We start from the raw sequence: 9,572 nt of genomic DNA on the forward strand, positions 1-9,572 counted from the left end.
TAAGAATGTCTAATCTGTAATTTGATGCCTTTTGTAGATTTTTCCATCTTTCCTTGGCTTCTTTATGCACATTAATACAAATTTTTACCGGGGGGTGCCCAAACTTTTGATCCCAACTGTACATAAATAACAAAATTAATGTACAACATTATATTATATGACATTACATTTGTAATATAAACTTTATCTTATTAGAACTGGTATGGACCCAACACCCTATACTGATGAACTGTCCGAGACAGTCCAAAGGCCCGGGACAGCCTCTGGTGCTGGGACACCACACCCCATCATCTGGGCCACTAAAAAGATTGCTTCAGGGAGTATCACACTTCCACGAAGCACTACGTTTCTAAACCTCTTACCCCATTTTAATTTCCCTTTATTTGACTCCAATGTACCAGTCCAAAGTACATTTCAAATTTTAAACCCATCAACCACAAAATTGTCCCAAAAACACTTTCGCAAAATAACCCTGATAAGACCTCTTGGGGTATTTTTTTCCAAAAATGGGTCATAGGTCACTGAGTCACTAGCATTGTTGGTTTGCATGCTGCCTCACATGCGCAGCGCTCTCTCCCCACCTGAGCATGTGCGCATTTGAGGTAACAGAATAGGGACGGCCACACACATCACATTCCCAGAATGATGATTCAGAGCATAGGGTTTTGGGGCGGGCATCATTTTTACTTTTGGCTAAACTCCTGGCATAACAGTAGTAAAATTGCAATTTTAATTTTCCCTAAACTACACTTCATCCATTCCTGGAAAATAAATTTAGGGAACACCCATCTATTCCAAATGTCCACTTCACCCATATACAACTTCCCCAGGGTGGGTACTTTCTGTAATGGTGTCACATGTGAGTGTTCCTTTCTTTTATTTTCCGCTAAATGTATGTAACCGTCAGCTACTGATTTGCCATAGGCCTCAAATGTGAACATTGCTCCATGACTCTTGAGCCCTGTTATGTGCACGCACAACATTTTATTTCCATTCTCTTATTACCCCCTGTGCAAAGGAAAAATTTGGGGTAACACCAGCATTTTTGTGAAATTTTTTTTTTTTCATTTTACGGCCCACTGTTCCAAACACCTTTGAGGTGTAAATACTCACTGTACCCCTTGTTATGTTTCTTGATGGGTGTAGTTTCCAAAATTATAGCAAATACAGCAATTGTCCTGCTGTTGTGGCTCCATGGTAGCTCTGTAAACACACATGGACCCCGACTTTAATTTCGGCAAAAATCTCTCTCCAAAAGCCGAATGGCGCTCCTGCTCTTCTAAGACCTGGTGTGCAGAGCAGTTTACATACAAATATGAGGTATGTCCTTACTCCGAAGAAATGTATTTCCAAATTTTGGGGGGCATTGTTAAAATGAAAAAATAGGGGTAACCCCAGCATTTTAGTGAAAACAAGTGTTAAGGCTCACTGTACCCCTTGTTATATATGAGGTATTTCCTTTACCCCTTGTGAAAAAAAAAATAATAATAAACGGGTCTGCAAGAACATGCAAGTGTAAAAAATTATGATTTTTTTTATTTTCTCCTCCACTTTGCTGCTATTCCTGTGAAACACCTAAAGGGTTAACAATCTTTCTGAATGTCATTTTGGTGCAATTTCTATAATGGGGTTATTTATGGGGTATTTCTAATATGAAGACCCCCTTAAATCTACTCTAAACTGAACTGGTCCCTTTAAATTTTCGTGAAAAATTGGAAAATGCCTGCTAAACTTTGAAGCCTTCTAATATATTTATATATTGCATATGTGAATCAATATATCATTTATTTGATATGTCCATTTTCCTTACAAGTAGAGAGTTTCAAAGTAAAAAAAATGCTACATTTTCAAATTTTTCATGAAATTTTGGCATTTTTCACCAAGAAATTATGCAAGTATTGACAAAAATTTTCCACTAAAATAAAGTAGAATATGACACACAAAAAAAAAACCAGAATCGAATTCCTAGGTAAAAGCATGCCAGTTATTAATGCTTAGAGGTCAGATTTGCAAAACATGCTCTGGTCCTTAAGGCAAAATGGGCTTGGTCCTTAAAGGGGTTGTGCGCTGCCCTGCATTTCGGAGCTCCAAAGTTCATTACTCCGAACGCTGTGTACGGGCTTCCGTGTTCGCGGCCGCCCCCCTCGTGATGTCACACCTGCCCCCTCAACGAAAGTCTATGGAAGGAGGCACGACCGCTGTCACGCCCCCTTCCATAGACTTTGGTTGAGGGGGAGGGCGTGACGTCACGAGGGGGCAGCCGCGAACACGGAACCCCGTACACAGCGTTCGAAATAATGAACTTCCGGACGCTGCAAGCGGAGCTCCGAAAGGCAGGGCAGCGCACAAGCCCTTTAAGGGGTTAATATATCTGACATCCACATGCAACAGCTGGGATTGGAGATAACGCCAATGTCTATGGAAAAGTGAGTAGAGTTATGGTTCTTGAAAGATTAGAACAAAAAAATGAAAGCAGCATTGCTAAAAATCACTGGTAATATTAAATATAAAGATATAGGCCCAGATTTATCAAAGAATGTCTATGGTAGAGCTATTTTCCCACATTTATTTGGGTGGTGGGTTTGACTAGCGTGCATCTTATTTATCAAGAAGGTGCAGCAGGATGATGAATTTTGCGCAGCTCTGCTGTGGAGGGAAAAGCTCTACCAGATACACTTTGTCTAGACACTTGTGAGGGAGGGAAATAGACACTTTCCCGGGTCCTGAATTTGGCAGGTTAGGTGTTTTTACTTACTTTAACAGAGCTGCCGGGACATTTTTACTTGCATTTCAGACGCTTCAATCAAATTTGATTGCGGTGTCTAAGGAGTTAAAGCCGGGCATCACAGTGATCGGTGATTTGTGGCATTAGAGATGGGTCCTGGGGGCAGATAGCCACCAGGACCACCCAGCTATGACCCGCGCTCGACTCCTGAACGCATGTCATAGAAGGAGAGTGGGACGCTGTTGTCCACAAGGGGTTAAAGGTTGAATTGCGGAAGATTGAAGTGATTCCCACGCCTACTGGTAGGTGGTGTAACTTTGCGCCTAAAAAAGTACCTTTGCACTCAAAATAGCGACTTTTGACAAAAGTCGCAAATGATAAATACGTGACCACTGCAGGGTCAAAAAAAAAAAGTTCTACGTGTAGGCATAAAGTGCGAAACTCTCTATATCAAAAGACGCATAAAAGGCGCTAAATATGCTGCTTGCGCCTGAACTGCGCCTAAACATAGACAAAAAAATGCTCTAAAAGCAATGATAAATCTCCCCCATAATATAAGACATAATTATATATTGGGGACTATTTACAGTTGTGCTCGGGCCGTCTATATTCCATAGCACAGGGGTAGGTATCGTCCTTTATCATGTTCTAATACATGGAGGCTGGAAATATCCCGGGTCACATAAAGCCACAGAGCAAATATGATGAGGGAAAAGGAGATTAGAAGGGAATGTTATAGAGTCACTTCCCATCATATTCTCCATCCTAATCCTGTGTGTACTACAAGTACCAGGATGATGAGAATGTATCCTCCATCCAGTGCTGACCCCTCATATATGAGACACGTTTTGTTTTCTTCTACATGTTGTGCAAACTGCATCTGATTGTAGAAACTTCTGTATGGATGTTATTGCTCTCTGGTGTCGGCCATAATAGCATCATACATTTCATTCTCCTGTCCCCAAATATTTTATCAGATACAGAACTACAGTAAGGGGAGACATGTTATCAATATCAATAAAGGGGACAGAGATCTAATGAAGATTTACTGAATTCATAAAAACTCCAAACACATCTTAATCTTACTACAAATATAAATAAAAATTACTTTTTTTGAATAAATTCCCATCACACAGCGCCCCAACCTGTAACCCCTACACTCCAATTCATTAACCATTTGGTATTTTTGAGATATCCAGTATATGTATTATATTGAATATATGTCATTTGATCGGCTATAGGGCTTCATCTAATGGCCTATGACATCACACATGTGACATCACGGAATGTCTCCTATGTTCACCCACCGGCATGAAACTTTTCTCAGATCTGTGGAGTTGAGCAGTAAGTCCAGTTGTCTTTATCTCCTGTTCCTTATTATTTCTGATCTTCTACCTACTGGATATGTTTTCCCGTCCTATGACAAGCCCTCTGTACTCTCTCGCCATTCTGATCTCCTCCATATCTGACCAGTGATAATAATATGATATAGAGAAGATCTTACCAGAAAGTCCATAATCATGTTTTCTGTTTTATTTTTATTTCAAGGATTTTTCCGAGCTTTGGAAAGAGAAATTCGCAAGAAAAAATGGCAAATTACGTAAGTCACAAATTGGGGAATTAGAGCAAATATATATATACTAAATGGTGGTTACAGAAGTGTTTAAGGGGTTAGCTGACTACATTTCCCATGAGTCTTCAGCTTTCCTGCCCCCCCCCCCCCCCAACTGCCTCCAGATAAACCGTCAGATAAACGTCATCTTCTCATATGTTACTTCTTCTCCTGTCGTCCTGATACATCTGTAAATCCTGCACATTCCCTGGTACCATGACCCCGTCCTCTACTAGAGACCTGCAGGGCTCAGTCATGGGACCTGTCCATATAGAATTATAGAGTTATTTACATATGGATTTGTGCCTGTGTATATACATGCATACTGTAGTCTTATTTTAATGACTGTTTTTTATTTTAAATTTTACAACACTTTCAGCTCTGCTACATCTGCTTCATATACATGCACCTATGAGACATTCCTTTTGGTACTTGGTATATACTATAACCCCAGCCCACTATTAGAGGTATGGGTACATCCTGTCAGCCAACACGTTCCCGCAACAGGATGTACCCATACCTCCTGCATATTTCCTGCACTGATGGAGGAAGTGCAGGGGATTGGCGGCAGGACCTGCTGTCAATCACAGCCATGATCCTGCCTCAGCTGCTGAGACTGAGATTGCGTCATTCATAGCAGTATTAATCCTTTAGATGCCTTGGTAAGTACTGAACACAGTATCTATAGGATTGAAAGGGGTGAGGTAATCATGGCAACCATGCGGTTGTGGTGTCCCCATGGTTGTCATGGTAACAAGAAGCCAGCTGATGGCCTCCTCTCTCCCGAGCACGGAAGGAAGCCTGTGAAGTCCAGCCATAGACTTATTGGTATTAAAGGAAACTGTCAGTGTAATACTTATGGTTATACTATGATGGAGTACAGATGTACTGCAGTATAGTATAATAGATAAAAAGTATAAAAATAAAATGTCTTAAATAAATAAAGTGTGAAAAAAATAAAATAAATGTCCCTTTCCCCATAAAGTCCTGTATTATCATCCAAAAGAAAAAAAGAACAAGACACAGATATTACCGTGTTCATAATGGCTAGTACTATAAAATCATAATGTTATTTTTTTCACAATATTTTGGAGTTTTTCACAGAAAACTGCATGTTTTATTTTTTTACCAGTAATAGAAAGTACAATATATCATAAAAAAAATAATAATTCACATCAGATTTGAGAAATGAGGCCCAGTCATTAGAGTAAAAACAGGCGGCGGCCTTAACCCCTTAAGGACATGGCCCATTTTGGTCTTAAGGATGCAGGCTGTTTTATTTTTGCATTTTTTTTCTCCTCGCCTTCTAAGAGCCATATTTCTTTATTTTCCCATCCACAGACCCACATGGGGGTTGTTTTTTGCGTAACAATTTACTTTGCCCTAAAATATATGGCGCAACAAAAAAATATTATTTTGTGGGAAAATGAAACAGAATACCGCATTTTGCTACTTTTGAAGGATTTCGTATGAGGGCTGTATGAGGGCAAATGTTTTTTTTGCCGTTATCTGTAGTTTTTATTGCTTCCACTTTTGCATTTATGTGACTTCTTGATCACTTTTTAATTCATTTTTCTGGGATGTGATGTGACCAAAAAGCAGTAATTTTGTACTTTGTTTTTATTTTATCCCCAATCCAGTCTTCTCTATCCCCACATCCAGACCCCTCTTTCCCCATCTATCTCCGCTCCAAACCCCTTTCTCCCCTGCTCCATTCCACTCTATTCCCCATCCAGACTCCTCTATCCCCACCTCTAGACGTCTCTACCCCCCATCCAGCCTTCTCTATTCTTCATCCATACCTCTATATCCCCCATCCAGTCTTCTCTATCCCCCTTCCAGACCTCTCTTTCCCCCTCAATACCTATCAGGGTCCCTCTATACCCCTCTATCCCTTCCTCCAGACTCCTCTATCCCCCCAGACCTCTCTACCCCATCTATTCTTCTTTATCACCCATCCAGACCCCACTATACCTACCTCCAGACACCTCTGTCCCCCATCCAGACCCCTCTATCCCCCATCCAGACCCATCTATTCCCCTCTATCCACCCTCCAGACCTCTCTATTCCCTCTCCAGACTGCTATACCCCCTCCAAACCTTTCTATCCCTCATTCAGTCTTCTCTATTACCCTCCACATGTCTCTATCTCCCTTCAAGACTCCTCTCTCCCCCATCTTGATTCCTCTGTCCCCATCCAGGCCCCTCTCTCCTTCTTCTCCCCCTTCTATACTATATTCGGACTCCTCTACTCTCCCTACCAGACCTCTTTATGCCCACCCAGTCTTATTTATTCCCCCTCTAGACCTCTCTATGCCCCATCCAGACTCCTCTAACAACATCCAGACTCCTATGTCCCCTCTCCAGACCCTTCTACCCCCATCCAGACCCCTCTATCCCTTCCTCCAGACACCTCTGTCCCCCATCCAGACCCCTCAATCCCCCATCAAGACCCCTCTGTTCCTTCCTCTATCCCCTATCCAGACTCCTCTATCCCCCCCAGACCAGAAGAATAGATGGGGTTCTACTCATCCAGACCCCTCTATCCCTTCCTCCAGACACCTCTGTTCCCTATCCAGAACCCTCTATATCCTCATCCAGACTCCTCTATCTCCCCAGACCTCTCTACCTCCCATCTATTCTTCTCAGTCCCCCATCCAGACCCCTCTATCCCCCCCTATACCCCCATGCAGACCTCTATCCCCCATCTAGACTCCTCTATCCCCCGAGACCTCTAGGTGATAGAGAATAATAGATGGGGTTTTTATTCTTCTCCATCACCCATCCAGGCTGGCTGCTTGCCTTGGATGAATATGTGTTTGTTTTGTGACAGTTGTTTGCACCAATTTATTTTATTTTGTGCCACAATTTTTCATGTGACGTCTAAGTGGATGTGAGGTCTGACTATCTGCAAACACATCACTTGGGTATACTAAGAATGACTTGGATTCCAGATGAGTGGAAACTGTGATGCTATTAACTCCAGCCAAAATGAACTTATCTTCTATCCACAGGATAGGGAATAAGTAGCTGATTGCAGATAATCTGACCACTGGGACCCGCACAATCTCCTCAACGGTAGAGGAATGCGTGCGGTAGACGGCACATGTTCCATCCATTTCTATGGAACTCCAATGATGCTGTACTTGGGTCTCTTCTGTGCTCCCACAGAAATGAATGAAGCTTCCACCGCATTCACTTCTCACTGAGAACTGGGGCCCCGTCCAGACCTCTAGGTGATAGAGAAGAATAGATGGGGGTTCTACTCTTCTATATCCCCCATCCAGACCTCTTCCTCCCCACTCTATACGCCATCCAGTCTTCTCTATCCCCCTTCACACCTCTCTATCTCCCTTCCAGACTCTTCTATCCCCCATCTTGACCCCTCTATACTATGGCCAGACTCCTCTGCACTCCCTACCAGACCTCTTTATTCCCATTCAGTCATATTTATTCCCCCTCCAGACCTCTCTATGCCTCATCTGAACTCCTATAACCCCTCTCCAGACCCCTCTACCCCACCTCCAGACCACTTTATCCCCCATTCAGTCTTCTCTAGTCCTTCTCTAGACCCCTCATCCTCCCCTCCAGACCCCTCTATTTCCTATCTGCCTCTGGTCAGGAAGGAAACTAAAAGAGGAATACTGCTGTTACATGCATGTATTTTCTGAAGGGGGGATCCGCTACTTGAAGCAACAGGCCCCCTTTTTGTCCTAGGCTCTCAGCAGTATGGGCCAGAGAGGCATTATGGGTGTCAGTCAAATCTCATAATGCAAAACGTCACTGACAATGCAGGCACAGACGCAGCTGCAGTCATGTGACATTCTGGACTGTATAGGAATAGGTGCATCAATTTCAATGCCCCCTATTAGTAAATTACATTGCTTCATTCATTCTATTTATATAATCATACATTGCTAACACACTAAACTGTAGAACAACAAAGAAGCCGAACTGAATATAACATTTCTTGTTAATTTTTTAGGGTCTCAAGTCCTGGACCAGCATTCAGAATTTGGATGAAGATGAGGTAAGGGCTTGTTCACACTTTCAGAATATATTTGTATCCAATAAATCCGAGCAATCTCTTTGTATTTATACATAAAAACTAGTGAGAAAACAATGACTGCATTTTTATTCAGGTGTTTTCCATTGGTCTTTATATCTTTTGGCTGATTGGTCGCCTTTGAATGAATAGGTGTTTGTTTTATGACAGTTTTTTGCACCAATTTATTTTGTGCCACAATTTTTCATATGACGTCTAAGTGGATGTGAGGTCTGACTATCTGCACACACATCACTTGGGTATACTTAGAATGACTTGGATTCCAGAATTAGTGGAAACTGTGACACTATTAAAGGAGAACTCCTGCCAAAATTAACTTATCCCGTATCCACAGGATAGGGAAGAAGTAGCTGATCGGAGGGAGTCCGACTGCTGGGACCCTCCGCAATCTCCTGAATGGGGCCCCGGCTCTCAGTGAGGAGTGCGTGTGGTAGACGGCACATGCTCCATTCATTTCTATGGAACTCCAATGATGCTGTACTTGGGTCTCTTTGGTGCTCCCTTAGAAATTAATGAAGCTTCTTGGGCTTTTGGCCAAGATCAAGTGTAGTATCTGTTCTTATCAGTTTGAGCTGATGAACTGGTTTTGGATGGGTCTGAGGAATCAGCTCGATGGCTGCTCCAATGGGACCTGTTTCCTCCGGGTCTCGCCATGAGGCTGAGCGGGTCTAGAACTGAGGTACTTTAGTGTCTCGGGGAGTGGTGATCCTGAGGTGCCAAAGCTCACTGAGTGGAAACATGGGCACCATAATCTCTTCACCTTGTGGCACTCACCTCTTGATTCCCGACTTTCTGGCTGGGATCAGGTACATTTTTATAGATCCGGTCGGATGTCCGGGCAATATATCTGAACACATTCACTTATTTATTTCTTTTTGTTACTGTGTCACTTTTTGCGTGTTGTGTGTTCACAGGATTTTTAGGATGCGGTAGCCCTTCTGGGTGTCCCTCCTAGCGGTATAGGGGAGGTGAGTTTGGCCATCAGGTTCCCCACCTCCCTGCAAAAAACCCCGGGTACTCCTGCATGGGCAGGGTACCGACCGTACCCTGCCCATGCTCTGCAGGGAGATACCTTGGCGAAGGGGGATGCCTGGGAGAATTTGTGGTCCCTTAGTAGCTTCGGCAAAAAGGGACATCGAACCTGGAACCTTGCAGGTACCTTTTGGTCCG

At 42.9% G+C, this 9,572-nt stretch overlaps 1 pseudogene; it reads left to right on the forward strand.

Moving 5' to 3' along the window:
* The first annotated feature begins 8,916 nt into the window (after positions 1-8,916).
* LOC130294776 (U2 spliceosomal RNA) lies at positions 8,917-9,038 on the forward strand (annotated as a pseudogene).
* Positions 9,039-9,572: the final 534 nt, after the last annotated feature.

Source organism: Hyla sarda, chromosome 10 (assembly GCF_029499605.1).
Source record: "Hyla sarda isolate aHylSar1 chromosome 10, aHylSar1.hap1, whole genome shotgun sequence".
Lineage (NCBI taxonomy): Eukaryota > Metazoa > Chordata > Amphibia > Anura > Hylidae > Hyla > Hyla sarda.